The 16,701-nt window shown below is 50.7% G+C and overlaps 1 protein-coding gene across 1 annotated transcript in view; it reads left to right on the top strand.

Moving 5' to 3' along the window:
* Window positions 1-1,233: 1,233 nt before the first annotated feature.
* GRM7 (glutamate metabotropic receptor 7) overlaps window positions 1,234-16,701 on the top strand; it is a 554,627-nt gene continuing 539,159 nt past the window's right edge. Inside the window, exon 1 of the mRNA XM_063941283.1 lies at window positions 1,234-1,312. The gene's annotated coding sequence lies outside the window, so the exon portion shown is untranslated. The remainder of the gene's footprint in view (window positions 1,313-16,701) is intronic.

The raw sequence follows: 16,701 nt of genomic DNA, 5'->3' as shown, positions 1-16,701 counted from the left end.
AATGACACGGAAGCTGCCTCCTGTAGAGAGAGATGGCACTGGCTGCAGCTAGGGGGAGCTCCAGAGCACAGCTCCTCCCGGGCCCTTAGTAAGCCAGCCGAGGGAAGCTCAGAACTCTCTGCTCCTCCATGCTCTGGATGATAGCCAAAGGTAGGCACTGTGTGGGGGGTGGGGGAGAGGTGTATTTGGGGGGAAGTACTGTGTTTTGTGTGTGCTTGTTTTTAAGTGAGGTGTGTGTGTTTTTAAGGAAAGTTGTACATTCAAGTAAAAGAGGCATGTGTGTGTGTGATGTGTGTGAGAGTGGCATGTGTGTGAGAGGCATGTATGTGTATGTAAGTGGGAGGCATGTGTGTGTGTGTGTGTGTGTGTGTGTGTGTGAGAGGCATGTGTATGTAAGTGGGAGGCATGTGTATGTAAGTGAGAGGCAGTGTGTGTGTGTGAGAGGCATGTGTATGTAAGTGGGAGGCATGTGTATGTAAGTGAGAGGCATGTGTGTGTGTGTGAGAGGCATGTGTATGTAAGTGGGAGGCATGTGTATGTAAGTGAGAGGCATGTGTGTTTGTGTGAGAGGCATGTGTGTGTAAGTGAGAGGCATGTGTGTGTAAGTGAGAGGCATGTGTGTGTAAGGGGCCCTACACACTCGGCGATGCGCCGCCGAGGTGCCCGACGGCCGACGAGCGACCCAGCGGCGGGGGGGCAGTGACGGGGGGAGTGAAGTTTCTTCACTCCCCCCGTCACCCGGCTCCGTAGACTTGCAGGCAAATATGGACGATCTCGTCCATATTGGCCGGCATGCACAGCCGACATGGCCCCAGCGATGAACGAGCGCGGGGTCGCGCATCGTTCATCGCTGGGGACTCCACACTGCACGATATGAACGATATCTCGTTCATTAATGAACAAGATCGTTCATATCGTGCAGTGAAATCGCTATGTGTGTAGGGCCTATAAGTGAGAGGCATGTGTATGTAAGTGAGAGGCATGTGTATGTGAGAGGCATGTGTATGTGAGAGGCATGTGTATGTGAGAGGTGTGTGTAAGTGAGAGGCACGTGTGTGAGAGGTGTGTGTAAGTGAGAGGTGTATGTAAGTGAGAGGCGTGTGTGTTTAAGTGAGACGTGTGTGTGTGTGTTTAAGTGAATGAGGCGTTTGTCTTTTTTTTAATATATATCTAGTGTTCACGCTAGGTGTCTGCCCCTTTTTTAGACAGCTGAATCCCGCCCTGCCCGTTTTTGTGCGCCCTGCCGCCCCGCCGTTTGCTGCCTGCCGGACCCCGCCACGTCGCCGGATCCAGCCGTGCGCCGCCGGACCCGGTACGTACATGAGAGTCCCCCTGGGCTAAATTAACCTTGTAAGTATTTTGCAGCTGTAAACATTAATCTCAGTGCTTTCTACCTGGTGCAGTGTGCCTCAGTGCTCTCTACCTGGTGCAGTGTGCCTCAGTGCTCTACCTGGTGCAGTGTGCCTCAGTGCTCCCTACCTGGTGCAGTGTGCCATTAGTGCTCCCTACCTGGTGCAGTGTGCCTGAGTGCTCCCTACCTGGTGCAGTGTGCCTGAGTGCTCCCTACCTGGTGCAGTGTGCCATTAGTGCTCCCTACCTGGTGCAGTGTGCCTGAGTGCTCTCTACCTGGTGCAGTGTGCCTGAGTGCTCCCTACCTGGTGCAGTGTGCCATTAGTGCTCCCTACCTGGTGCAGTGTGCCATTAGTGCTCCCTACCTGGTGCAGTGTGCCTCAGTGCTTCCTACCTGGTGCAGTGTGCCTCAGTGCTCCCTACCTGGTGCAGTGTGCCTCAGTGCTCTCTACCTGGTGCAGTGTGCCTCAGTGCTCTCTACCTGGTGCAGTGTGCCTCAGTGCTCTCTACCTGGTGCAGTGTGCCTCAGTGCTCTCTACCTGGTGCAGTGTGCCTCAGTGCTCTCTACCTGGTGCAGTGTGCCTCAGTGCTCTCTACCTGGTGCAGTGTGCCTCAGTGCTCTCTACCTGGTGCAGTGTTCCTCAGTGCTCTCTACCTGGTGCAATGTGCCTCAGTGCTCCCTACCTGACGCAATGTGTATAATGTGCTCTATCTGGCGCAATGTGTATAATGTGCTCTATCTGGCGCAATGTGTATAATGTGCTCTATCTGGCGCAATGTGTATAATGTGCTCTATCTGGCGCAATATGTATAACGTGCTCTAGCCTCTACCTGGCGCAGTGTGTATAGGAGGTTCTAACTGGTGCAATGTGTATTAGGGGCACTACCGTGTGGTGTAATGTGAATTGACACTTATGTGGCCACGCCCCTTCCCCACGAAACAACGCCCCTAGATTTTTGCTGCGCACCTTCGGTGCGCACTGTCCATGTTTTGCCCATAGGAATGGGAGCACCAAGCATTATAGTATGTACCTAAGTTTGCCCATTTAACTTAAAAATTTACCCTCACGAATGAAAAATGTGCCCTCCCCGTGATCAGCACCCTGCCCTAAAAAAAAAATACTACAGTGAACACTAATTATATTGGCACACCGCTGCGCCAAAGCATCTCCATGGAGACCTGGTGGGTGAGGGAGCACTGTAGGTGTACTATAATGGTATGCTGGTGTCTGTTTTATTGTAATGACTGACTTGGAATGCGTCCACTTTCTATGTGTATCTATATTACTATTGGGAAAGGTACCTGAGCACCCTTCTACTGTTCACCCTGGGTGCGGGATAGCTACATATGGTATGTGTGTGTATGTGTAGGGGGGCACCAAAATGTATCATGCCTCCGGGCGACTGGGACGAACTTACGCCACTGCCCATTACCATAACGCATCTTCCATGTTTGCCGCCAAATTGATGCCTAATATTACCAACCACATTTATCTGACTTCTGTGCATTGAGGACTATTCTGACTTTGTGATACCGATCTGTGAGCTGCCATTGGGGTTAACCGATCATTGATTATTTCAGTCTATTACCATCTGCCGATGTGATTGCTTTACCTGCGTGCCTTATACAAGACTTACCTTATACACAATCCTCTGTTATTCTGGTCACGACTTCGGGCACATGCTCCAAAGGTATCTTACATGTCTAGGAGCCCTATCCAGGTTCAACACATCTGCCCCTATGCCTGAGGTATTTCCCAGGTCAGCCTTGGACCTCGGGTATGACATACACAAGGCAACTCTGGGCCTAATTCAGACCTGTGCTGCAAACTACACCATCCTGCGATTAGATAGTCGCCACCCAGGCGACTATCCCTCAGTCAGCGGACAGCTGCAAAACCATTCACCTCACAATCACCATCCAATGATTCTCCCGCTCTGTGCAGTGTGTGCGTAGCTCAATACTTACTCCTCCAGTGCAATAGAAACAGGCTGATCGGGCCGGAGCTGAGGTCACACCCTCCCTGAAAATACTTGGGACCAACTGCATTTTTCCTGACACTCCCAGGAAACTGCCAGTTACCACCCACGTGTTGCCTCTTCCTGTCAGTCACCTTGCAAATGCCCGTGCAATTGCAATGTTAGCACCATCCTGTCGCTGTTTGGCGATGTGCCTGCATATGCATGCACAATAGTACGGTAATCCCCCGCTGTGCGTAAACGCGTAATGGCGATCAGGTCTGAATCGGTCCCTAAGTCTTCCCACCACTGACCCCCAGCCCACCCTAGTGCTCTACTGCGCAGTTCACTGGCCCAGAGCGCACTGCCTGGGTATAATCCACTGGTCAGGCCAGTATCTCAGGCACTGAAAACCCCCCTATTCATCAAAGCGTACCCCTCCAATGTATAACCCAGTCCTGAGGCTGCTCCTCCATCCCCCTGCCCCACGCCTTGACCATCTCTGCTTTCCTTACATACTGCCATCAGGCTACCTCCCGCCTGCTTGCACCTCATGTCATCTGTCTGTCGCCCCTTCCCACTAGATTGTTAGCTCTTCAGAGCAGGGCCCTCTTTCCTCTTGTTGTCACAGCCCTCATCTCCACACATTTCACTCACAGCTCTCTCCTACTCAGTGCCGGACTGGAGCATGAAGGGCCCACCAGGGAATGCCGTTATGGGGGCCTATGTTTGGGGGTGTGGCCAGTCTTCAGAGGGGGCGTGGCCAGCTTCCACAAAGCTTTGGCTGATCATTAGAAAGTAAATAGTATAGTAAAGTATAGTAAATACTGCTAGTGCATGCATGATATAACGTACCAGATTAATAATGGCAATGCACTGTAGAAAATACACCATAGTCCTATGCAATATGAGGTAACATATGTATAATGTATAATATAAGTGCACAGTCTGGAACCTGATCCCTAGTAGAGGCGGTGGGCCCCAGGCAGCGGGGCCTATCGGGGGTTTCCCCTGTGGGCCAGTCCAACCCTACTCAGCGACCATCTTTACCCGCTTTCTCTTCTACTGGTAAAGGCTCATCTCCATCTATGGCCGCCAGCCCCAAGTAGTACAATGATTACTCCCTCACTACTTACATCTAAGCTGTATTATGTATGAGAATTGAGGTGCTCTTTGTTACCTGTACTCTATTTCTGTTATTTATTTACTGTAATGCAAAGTTTTGTCTCCTTGTACTGTCCTTTGTACGGCGCTGCAAAACACTTGTGACGCCTTATAAATAAAATGTAATAATAAATAATAATAATCTTGCTGTAGATCCATAGAACATAACTGCAGACATGGGTAGTCAACATAGGACCAGCAGACAAAATAAAGGAGTTTTAAAGAGTTTTATAGCAGCACCCCAGCAATGGATCAGGATACGGACGATAAAACAAATATACTGTAGACGCACAATTTAGATGGAAGGGACTTTTAGTATATATCAAATTATAGAAACTAGCCTGGTATTACTTTCTCAAACAAAATTAAATCTTTTCTTATCAAATCTGCCAGTATGGACGAGTATTGTGCATTCAATTTACAGAATAATTTTAAAATAATTTGGTATTGGCTTAAATAAGGAAGGTATCCGGTCTCTAGGTTGACCACTATTGGTCGACATAACAGAAGGCAGACATGAAGTTTTTTTTTTTTTTTTAATTCTTAATTTTTTAAAGTTTTTAATGCTTTATGATCCACGTGGACTACAATTGGGAATAGTAATCTGTGCCGAGCGCAGCGGTAGCAGAGTGAGGAACCTTGCCGAAGCATGGCGCGCGAAGCAAGGGGACACGGTGCCCTAATTGAGGTTCCCGGTCACTTTACGAAGAAAACGACAGCAATTTAAAAAAAAAAACCTCATGTCAACCTACTTACTGGCGACCAATAGTGGTCGACCTAGACACTGTCACCCTAAATATGGTCGACTCTGTGATCCACACCCATAAGGAAGACCCCTGTTTAACATTTTGGGTCTGGTACTGAGTCAGACCTGAGGCACAGTACTAGTCGTTGGGACGAAGAGTTTTCAGGGTAAGTAACTTGGTTCTGAGACCTGAGATATAGGGGAGCATTTACTAAGCAGTGATAAGAACGGAGAAGTGAGCCAGTGGAGAAATTTCCTCATCAACCAATCAGCAGCTCTGTATCATTTTATAGTATGCAAATTATATATGTTACTTCAGTGCTGTTTGGCTGCCATGGGCAACTTCTCCACTGGCTCACTTCTCTGCTCTTATCACTGCTTAGTAAATGTACCCCATAATGCTAGTTGATGGGAGGAAGTGGTTTGGCCGTAAGTAACTTGGCTCTGAGGCCCGAGGTATAATACTGGTTGGTGGAAGGAAGAGGTTTGGGAGTAAATAACTCAGCTCTGAGTCCTGAGGCACAGTACTAGTTGGTGGGAGGAAGGGGTTTGGGGGTAAGTAACTTGGATCTGAGGCATAATACTAATCAGGGGGCAACGCAGTTTGGGGTTAGTAACTTAGCTCTGAGACCTGAGTCCTAATACTGGTTGTGGGGGGAAGGTGTTTGGGGGTAGTAACTTAGCTCTAAGACCTGAGGCACAATACTAGTTGGTGGGAGGAAGGGATTTGGGGGTAGTAACTTAGCTCTGAGACCCAAGGCATAGTACTAGTTGGTGGGAGGAAGGGGTTTGGGGGTAGTAACTTAGCTCTGAGGCATAGTACTGGTAGTGGGAGGAAGAGGTTTGGGGGTAGTAACTTAGCTCTGAGACCTGAGGCACAGTACTAGTTGGTAGGAGGAAGGGGTTTTGGGGTAGTAACTTGGCTCTGAGGCACAGTACTAGTTGGTGGGAGGAAGAGGTTTGGGGGTAGTAACATACTGTAGCTCTGAGGCCCGATGCATAGTACTAGTTGGTGGGAGGAAGAGGTTTGGGAGTAGTAACTTACTGTAGCTCTGAGGCCCGAGGCACAGTATTAGATGGTGGGAGGAAGGGGTTTGGGGGTAGTAACTTACTGTAGCTTTGAGACCCAAGGCATAGTACTAGTTGGTGGGAGGAAGAGGTTTGGGGGTAGTAACTTACTGTAGCTCTGAGGCCCGAGGCACAGTACTAGTTGGTGAGAGGAAGAGGTTTGGGGGTAGTAACGTACTGTAGCTCTGAGGCCCGAGGCACAGTACTAGTTGGTGGGAGGAAGGGGTTTGGGGGTAGTAACTTACTGTAGCTCTGAGGCCCGAGGCACAGTACTAGTTGCTGGGAGGAAAGTGTTTACAGATAGATTTACAAGGACTGGATTACTGCTTGAATTGGTTCTCGCGTCACATTCACATTGAAATGATTCTTCTCAGGTGCGAGGTAGTGAGCGGCTGTGCAGCGCGGCTCTGACACACACAGAAACAGACAGGCGCCTCGCATTAATATTTCATTACGTTGCAGGAGCCACAGTAGAACGAACATGTGTTCCCACTCGTGTAAGTCTGAGAAGTCATCGCTCGGATAGATACAAATCCCTTTATTGTCTGGCTGACATTTATATATTCAGCGTTCTTACCTGCTAGAGATGATCCTCACCCAGGTACTTACTGTGATGTCTCCCTGACAGAAGGCCGCATACAGAGATGAACGCAGATCACGGCATACGCAGCCAGTACAGGACAAGGCCGCCCAGCATGTGTGAGGCCAACTCCCGATGCGTCCGCAATCAATTGGAACTAAGGTTGACCCCTGGCCTGGCTGCGCTGTCAGGCGGTCGGCTGCCATTTAGTTTATTGGAACGGCTGTGTGTAACGTCATGCAGCCACCCCAAAAAAACGGTCCCAGCCCTCCCCCCGTTCACCCCGCTCCCACAATGCTGCATTGCTGCCTTGCAAATGCCCTGAGGGTTGCTCTACATATGTGTCTGGCATTACAGCTACAACCAGCAATACTTACTCCAGTGCACGGTGCAGCTTGTCCGCAAGCAGAGCCTGGCAGTTGTGTTTTGCACTAACGACAATGAGACGGATCTCAGATATCTGGGATTATAATTCTGCGTCTCTGCCTGACTGTAATAAACCTCCCCGTTTACATGGGACTTCTTTCCTGATGCAGGACTGTTGGGAAATGGCGCTGGACACGCCCCCTGTGGTATGAACACTCCCCATAGTGGATGACATGTTGCATGACTAAAATTTGGGAGGTTTGATATTTGCTGCTAATAATAAATGACTTGGGAGCGACTTCCAAGACGCGATAAACGTTAATTAGAGTCTTTTGTTGTTGGAAATAAAGAAAATGTTACTCTGCCATTTATAAATACAATCTCGTTAGAGGCAGATCTTCATTTGCAATGCCTGCACAATATGAGCGCCCAACATCACATTGCAGAATGCGAGCACGTCGGCGGGTTGGCTCATCTGACACCCGCAGGGTCAGGGCCTCTTAAATGAGCCCGTCTTTAGGATGTGGCTAGTTTGGTACGGGATGCGGTCACAATATGCGGTTGAGATCCTGGCGGTCAGGATGCCGACACCGGTATAACTACCTCTGGCAATACCTATGGTTGGAATGCCGACACACAGACTATTCCCACTCGTGGGTGTTCACGATACCCATAGGAGTAAATTTACTAAAATGGGAGTTCTGTTTAAGATGGGATGTTGCTCATAGCAACTAATCAGCTTCTACTTCTCATTTATCTAGCACCTTCTAGAAGATAATACCTGGAATCTAGCTGGTTGCTATAGGCAACATCCCACCTTAAATAGAACTCCCATCTTAGTAAATTTACCCTATAGAGTGGGAATAGAACCTGTGGCGATACTTAATATTTGAAGCTAACTCCACAAAATGGGGGTTTTCGGGGAACGATCTGCAAATATTGTTTGATAAATGTGGCCCTAAATGACCACTTTGTGGAGCCAGTCTAATGGGATCCGTAGCGGCATGACCTGGCTAGAGCCTCCGCACATGTGCAATGGAACTGAAAGATCACCCTAATAATAAGAATCGGGGGCGCAGCTCTAAAGGGGGCCTTTCCCCCCGTCTAGTAAGACCCCTCTCTCCACAGCAGCAATTCACATTACACCACACAGTGCCAGGGTCGGTTCTAGACCTTGTGGTGCCCAGGGCGAAAGTTTCCTTTGGCGCCCCCCCTCAACTGGTGAAACAGGGTTAGTGTGCACCGTAGGCATGCGTCAAAACTAGGTGCGTGGCTTCATAGGGAAGGGGCGTGTTCACAGTTGTGCCCCATTAGTTGTGCCACCAGTACTGTGCCCTCAGCAGTTGTGTCCCCAGTACTGTGCCCACCAGAAGCTGTGTCCCTTGTAGCGCCACTTACCAAAAAAAATACGAGCCCCGCTCCTGCTTCCCGACCGCTGCTGACCTCCGTCACCGGCCACCGGCGCCGCTCCTTGCTATGGGAGAGACGTCATGACGTCTTTCCCATAGCACCGCACAGACACTAGAGGTCAGTTATGACCTCTAGCGTCTACAGAGGCTCCCACAATGCCGAGCGCACGGCAGGCACCAGTAGCGGGGAAAGGTCCTCTCCACGAAGGGAAATGAGACGCTACAGTAGCAGCTCTTGCCACGGCAGCGCCGCCCTCGGGACAGCGGTGCCCCGGGCAAAAGGCCTGCTTCCCCGTGGCAAGAGCCGCTACTGCATAGTGCCCCCAGTTCATAGTATGACACATTATAGTGCCCCAAGTCAGCAATATGACCCAGTTTAGGTGCATTTTTCCTTTTTCTGCTGAATAATAAGTACTGTAAGTACGCAAAGAGCAATGACGTTTCCCGGGAATACACCCTGGGGCGAATTGCTTCTCCCGTGACACCAATGTGAGATATTGTTTTCCCAGATCGAGCATTTTATTTGTGGCATTGATGGCAGCAGCAATTTACAGCCGCCCGTTCCCTCACCGGCTCTATATAATGTGTTAATTACACTCTAATCTTTCTGGTTGCTTTCACATTTGCAAATGAGAAGATCCTATTTTCAGCTCCTCGTGCTACAAATGTATCACTCACCGCTCGGTAATCACTGTCACTGTAGATGCAGGAGGCCCCGACAGTGATAATTACCCTGCGGAGTCACCAGAACTACAGTGGCACCAGGGACAGTGGGGCTCATTCAGAGCTGGGTGCTAATGCATTCACGGACGTGGAACAATATGCTAACGCTGTAGCCACCTGGAAGTATTAAGACGCCCACCAGTAGTGCAAATTATAGCAACTGCGTACAAAAACGCAGTATGGGATCGCAGTTGTAGGCGGAGACACGTCCCGAAAAGTCTTCGTCTCAACTCCCCGCTACTTCCAGCAAATGTTCCCTGATAGTCCATCACTTTGTGAATAAGTTCTCACTGTAAGTGACATCGCTAATGTACATTGGCGCCTGCGCTGAGTGACTGCGACGCTTGTGCAGTCGGCTGATAATCACTCGACTCCGTAAATATGGGCACTGAGTATGAATCGGGACCTCTCACCCAGTTTAGACACCTGTACCTGCAGCATTAGGTCATTGCACACTATGGGGGTCATTCTGAGTTGCTCGCTGAAGTTTTTCGCATCACAGCGATCAGGTCTCTACTGCACATGTGTATGCACCGCAATGCGCAGGCGCGTCGTACAGGTACAAAGCGGTTCGTTGCTGAGCGATGGATTTAACGAAGAATCCATATGTACAGCCGATCGCAAGGAGATTGACAGGAAGAAGGCGTTTGTGGGTGTCAACTGACCGTTTTCTGGGAGTGTTTGGGAAGACGCAGGCGTGTCCAGGCGTTTGCAGGGCGGGTGTCTGACGTCAATTCCGGGACCAAAAAGACTGAAGTGATCGCAGCGGCTGAGTAAGTCCAGACCTACTCAGAAACTGCACAAACTGTGAATACACTCCCCGTGGGCGGCGACTATGCATTTTCATGGCTGCTAAAAGTAGCTAGCGAGCGATCAACTCGGGATGAGGGCCAATGCCTTATGCAAGACCTGTGTCGGCGGCTGCCTCTGCGTCTGGTATTCACACCTCCCAGCTGTACTGATTTGGGCAGGACTGTGGCAATTTGTGGAAGGAGACAGAGCTTTAGCTGAAGTGGGTTGAGATTTATCTGAAATCGGTGGGGATTAATCTGAAGTAGGTGGAGATTGAGCTGAAGTGGGAGCATAGAAAGTAGATGTGATTACTAGGTGGCAAGTGGACATTTTTCTCATAATTCTGGGTTGATTGTGGATTTTATTTTATTTTTGTTGGGGGGGGGGTGTATTACAGTATGGGTATTATAGTATATTACAGGAGAGGAAGGAGAGATTCAGTAAATGTGCCACTAGTCTGCTAACTTTATTTATTAGCGTAGCCTTCATTCTGTGCTTTTTAGCCATGTATTTATACAATCAATCACAACACGACTCCGCTGAGCTCTCTGCATTGGATACAATGTAACCAAAGGCAATTTTGTGTTGTATAAAATAGACAATTCTTTTTCTCTGTATAAAGGGGCACGTTAGTCCTATAGAGGCGCCCCTGGAGCCCACCCTGGGTTAAAGTGCGGCTGCCAATGCGTGGGATACTTATCTCTCCAGATGTGTGGGAGACTTATCTCTCGAGAATGTTCTGAGCAGCAGAAATGCAGCTTCCAATCATCACTGAATGAGTGACATTTGCGGGGAAGAGGGTTGCGGGTAATGCTTGAGGAGGGAAAGGAAGGAGGAGGGGTGTGTGGGGGTGGGGGTGGGGGGGGTATAACCTGGCTAAGAGACACCAGTCCTGGGGTCAGTAACTGTATATTTTAATATAAAGAAAAAATAAGTCCCATTCCCTCTCAATCCTCATTGCTTGCCAGCTAGAAATGAATTGAGGGACTGTGGAGGGGGGGAGGGAAGGGGGGGGGGGGAGAGGGGTAAGAAGGGGATATAATTAGTGCTGGCAGATACCTTTATTATACACAATGGGGGGAATTCAATTGATACTGCTGCCCAATCTCCCATCTAAAGTGACGGGAGATTGCAGGGGCGATATTCAATTGATGCTGTTTATGGCGCCAATCACACCCTTCAGTGTCTGATTTAGCCGCGTGAAGCAGCTACACCCAACTAAACTAATGGGCGAGATCGTGACATCGCACATTTCAGCTCGCCAGCATGGAAGACTGCAAGGTGAAATGTGTCTCCTCGTGATTCAGCATCCCGAAACAAAGCAACAATTGAATTGCTCCATTGGGCGCCATCTAGTGGCAGCTGTAGGGAGGAAACAATTGAATTTCCCTAAATAAGTTGATACTAGGAAAATATTGTTATATACAGTATCAAGATTTTTAACCATGTTACGAATGAAGCAAATTGTAAAAACATATTATTTTTATTTTCCTCTAGCACTAACGCTGCATCCACCGGATGTTTTCCACAAGTATTACAGTGCAGTAGTGAAAAATTAATGTTCCGGGACTTTTTGTGAACCATCATTGCGGCCAACAGGTCTGTGTGGATTTAGCCTGTCTGGCTGATGGTTGCAACTTGCAATGTTGTTTCGACAACTCTGAACATATAACTCAGACTTGTATCTTTCCCCACTAAAGCTGAAATCACCAAGCGGCGACTTTATATGGCAACATAAACATTATTTCCACTAGAAGTCAGCAGAAAAATAAGAACAAGCATTTGCAAATCATTTTAATCTGAAATGGGCGATCTGATTATGAAGACGCCGCGTGTAATTACGCTGATACTTACAATGTATTTTTACTTTGCAATTTCAAACATAATTTCTGATTGCGTTACTTCCGGCCACTGACCGTTAATGGAACGCACTTCCCTCCGCGGTGTGTCGTACAACACGTAAGCGCCGCTGCAAATTGTAATAATATTTAAGGAGGCCTCTAATCTATTTTATGCATTCAGCGGAATAAAAGCCTGCCCGGTAAATACGGTGAGGGGGACTTCCATTGAACCATGCCATATCAATGAGCGATGTATAAGTGATTTGTAAGCATGATTATATATTCTATAGCTGGATCACAGTCATTCCAATATACCTCATTTTCAGACACCATAAAATACATCTTGTAATGAACATTTCTCTTCCCCCCAGGGAACAAGCTGTTCCTCTATCAGCTCATCCTTCTGCCGATTGCCCACCTGTGGGAGGCTGTGACTTGATGCTGTTAATATTCCCATATGGCTTTATTGAAAGTATAAGCTGGCAAAAGTCCGCTAGGCCGTGACTGTATAATGACTCTGTATACAAATTAGATGGATTCTTACACAACTTATCTAAATGAGGTTGCCGTTTTACAATGCTAATTTTCCTCTTCAGCGCCTTCCAAACGAGGGCAGGACGTTCATTCGAGTATTTCTATTTTCTAGGAAATAACGTACCCGATGGGTGTATGCTGTCATGTCAACCCTCCGGGCTAGTGTAATTGGCGATCCCCTCAGCGCCGACGATTGTACGGCATTAATCCAAGGGCGTATGTAGAGTTACCGCTGACCTAGGGAAAAATGGCATAAATTCAACACTCGGAACCGTCCTGTGCTGATGAAATGTATATAATGTGCCAAGGCGCCGCACAAACCCAATCTCTATGCAGGTCCCTGATAATCACTGCTCTGCCCATATACCTAGATGGGATAATAGGGGGTCATTCTGAGTTGATCGCTCGCTAGCTACTTTTAGCAGCCGTGCAAACGCATAGTCGCCGTCCACGGGGGAGTGTGTTTTCGCTTTGCAAGTGTGCGAACGCCTGTGCAGGCGAGTTCTGCAAAAGCATTTTGTGCAGTTTCAGAGTAGGTCTGGACTTACTCAGCCGCTGCGATCACTTCAGTCTTTTTGGTCCTGGATTTGACGTCATACACCCGCCCTGCAAATGCTTGGACACGCCTGTGTTTTTCCAAACACTACCAGAAAACGGTCAGTTGACATCTACGAACACCTTCTTCCTGTCAATCTTGCGATCGGCTGTGCGAACGGATTCTTTGTTAAATCCAACGATCCGCTTTGTACCCGTATGACGTGCCTGCGCATTGTAGTGCATGCGCAGTAGTGACCTGATCGCTGCGCTGCAATAAACTGCAGCGTGCGATCAGGTCGGAATGACCCCCATATACAAGGAGACCCCGCTTAATGTTTAGGATGTGTGCCCCAGTGATGGGATATATGGGATAATTATAGGTGTGGGCCTTAATGAACAATTGTACATCAACTGAGTAACAATTTTCGGCAAGTTACCTGTCTGGCCGGGTGGGTCTGTAGACCTCTCCTCCCTGATGGATGGCTGACTACACCGGGAGGAGGGGCTTGGGTCCGGCAGCAGTACGAACAGGGATTAGGTCTGGGGGTGGGGCTTAACTCTGACACTGCTAAACAGGCTGGCTTCTAGGGACTGCATCAGCCGCAGCCCATAGAAGCCAGATAGGGCTGATGTTACAGGAGGGCAGTCCGGCAATCTTGTACAAGGCAAAACCATGCCTTGAAAATGGTTGCCACTTTTTTTTATTTTAAAGTCTGAATTCGTCCGGGAATCCGCAACTCTGACCAACTCGGACTTCATTATATCCGGCCCCATAAATTAGTGCTCAATTAGTGGGACAGTATTTCGATATTGGGACAGTGGTTCTGTTTTCACAATTCGCATTGATTTGGTTAAAACAGAAATGTTTTTTGGTAGAAAATATGTATAACTAGGTGCTTCATCGCGCCCTACGGGCGCTCTTCACACCGTCGCAAGGGGCTACGCCCCCTTAACCCTTGCATGCCTTTCTGGGGTTTAATATTTGTATTATATGGAGTATTACCTGCATTCCTTTGTTAGTGGTTAAATATTGCACAATGAAAGGGCGTGCGATGGTGAAGGAGGCGCAGCCCCTTGCGACGGCGTGAACAGCACCTGCAGGGCACGATGTACAGAATGTAGCGGGTGCGGGGGGGACTGCGGATGGTGTCTGTAGATGCTGCGGGTGGAGGGGGGGCAGAAGTGGGGGTGGGGCCCGGATGGGGAAGGTTCGGGAGGTGCTGCGGGTGGGGGAGGGGCAGAAGAGTGGGGGATGCAGATGGGGGAGGGGTCCGGAGGCACTGCAGGTGGGGGAGGGGCAGGGGTGCCACGGGTGGGAGAGGGGCAGGTGTGGGGATGTTGTGGATGGGTGAAGGGTTCCGGAGGTGCTGTGGGATGGGAAGGGACGGGAGTGCCGGGGGTGGGGTAGGGGACCGCAGGCACCATGGGTAGGGTAGGGGCAGGTACGGGTGGTGCGGCGGATGGGAAAGGAGGTCCGGAGGTGCTGCAGGTGGTGGAGGGGCAGGTGCGGGGGTGCCGTTGGTGGGGGAGGGGTGGGTGAGGGGGGGACCGCGGATGGAGGAGGGTGTCTGCAGATGCTGCGGGTGGAGGGGGGCAGGTGTGGGGGGAGACATATAAGGGGGGTGAATGGTGGAGGGGGCCTGGAGGTGCTGTGGGTGGTGAAGGGGCGGAGGAGTGGGAGCTGCGGGTGGTGTAGGGGGTCTGGAGGCACAGCATGTGGGGGAGGGGTGGAGTGCCGCATGTGGTGGAGGGGAAGGTGCGGAGGTGTGGTGCATTGGGGAGAGGTCTGGAGGCGCTGCGGGTACTGTACATGCCATAAAGGGTAGTTGGAGGGTATGCAGTAACAGGGCCAGGACAGGGGTGACAGGGTCAGAACAGGGTTGACGGGGCCAGGACAGGGGTGACAGGGTCAGAACAGGGGTGACGGTGCCAGGACAGGGGTGACGGGGCCAGGACAGGGGCGATGGGGCCAGGACAGAAATGACAGGGACAGGATAGGGGTGACAGGGCCAGGGTAGGGGCGGCAGGACCAGGACAGGGGTGACGGGGCCAGTATAGGGTTAACAGGGCAAGCACAGGGGTGACAGGGCCAGGATAGGGGTAACAGGGCCAGCATAAGGGTGACAGGGCCAGGATAAGGGTGAAAGGGCCAGGATAAGGGTGAAAGGGCCAGGATAAGGGTGGCAGGGCAAGGCCAGGGGTGACAGGGACATGACAGAACACAGGGCACGGGAGAGATTGGTATTAGGGACAAAACAGTGGTGACAGACAGATGTGTCTTACCGGAGTCACTGCTGCTGTTCCACTCCAACCTGTTGGGATCTGCTGCTGCTGGAGACTTGGCATGGCTGACTCTCTCAGGCTGGAGTCCTGCTTCCTCTGCCCGTCCGCATCCCTCCCCCCCTCCTCAGTCACACACCGCAGACCTCGCGCAGCTGCCGGGCACTGTGGTAAGGTGAGACTGGAAATGACTGGTTAGCCCCCAGGAGATGCTGCGGCTGGAGGGAGGAGGGGGTCATAGCATGCACGTGGTGCGGACCTCGTGGCTGCCGGGCACTGTGGTAAGGGGATACTGGGAGTGACTGGTTAGCTCCCAGGAGACGCTGCGGCTGGAGGGAGAAGTGGGTCGGAGCCTGCAAGCAGCTCGGATTTCTGCAGCGCTACCCGCCAGCTAAAGTGTGTGAATGAGCTGGGCGCACCTCACTGCGGGTGGCAGCGCTGCAGCTAGCGGTGCGGTTGCCGGGGCTGGAGATAACAGAGGCAGTACGGAACCTGCACAGCGGCAGGTGCCCCACAAAACTGCAGCTAAGAAGCGTGGAGTGTGCCAGAAAGTGACGCTCCTCCGCGCCAGAGAGACCCTGCTGAGTATGCCGATGTGGGGGGTCAAGCACACAGTGAGCCGGTGCCCGTCTGTCTGTATGACATACCTCTCACACACCCCCATACCTCCCAAATGTCCTGATTTTCGCGGGACAGTCCCATTTTTTGGGGTCTGTCCCGCTGTCCCACCCGCGGGTCGCAGTGTCCCGCGGTGGGGGGGGGCAGTTGGAAAGCTCCTGTACTCGCTGTTCTGCTTAGCAGAGCAGCGGTGAATAGTGGAGACAGAGGGAGAGGGGGCATTAGGGGGTACGGATTAAGGGGGGGTTCCAGCAGCAGAGCCAGATTAAGGTGGGGGGGTGGCAGGGGGTACGTACCGTTGGCCCCACAGTTTTAGGGGCCCCCCCGGCTGGAGTAGCTCTGTCCCAGCTCAGAAGCTCCCCCCCCCCCCATACTGCCAGCAACAACGGCAGCATTGTGCTACAGTCAGCACACGCTGCTGCGTGTTGGCAGGTCTGTGGTGTTACAGGGAGGCAGCAGTCTCCCTGCTTTCTTCTGCCTGTGCGGGTGTGTAGGGGGAAGCTACCACCTCCTCTGTATTTAGCCCTAGCTGAGGGGCCAAAATCCCATAAAAAATAAATAAAATAAAAAAATATCGGAATTTGCATAAGGGGGCGTGGCCGCGCGGGCCGCGATTAGGCCACGCCCCCAACCCACAGCAGGCACAGCAATGAGATAGGGCTCCCCTGTCTCAAGTGCCCTGGGCCCCCCGGACTCATAATCAGCCCCTGGGGGCATGCCAGCAGCTCACAGAGC

Source organism: Pseudophryne corroboree, chromosome 9, assembly GCF_028390025.1.
Source record: "Pseudophryne corroboree isolate aPseCor3 chromosome 9, aPseCor3.hap2, whole genome shotgun sequence".
NCBI classification, from domain to species: Eukaryota; Metazoa; Chordata; class Amphibia; order Anura; family Myobatrachidae; genus Pseudophryne; species Pseudophryne corroboree.
Note: the sequence above shows the minus strand (reverse complement) of the source record. Positions and strands in the feature narration are given on the sequence as shown.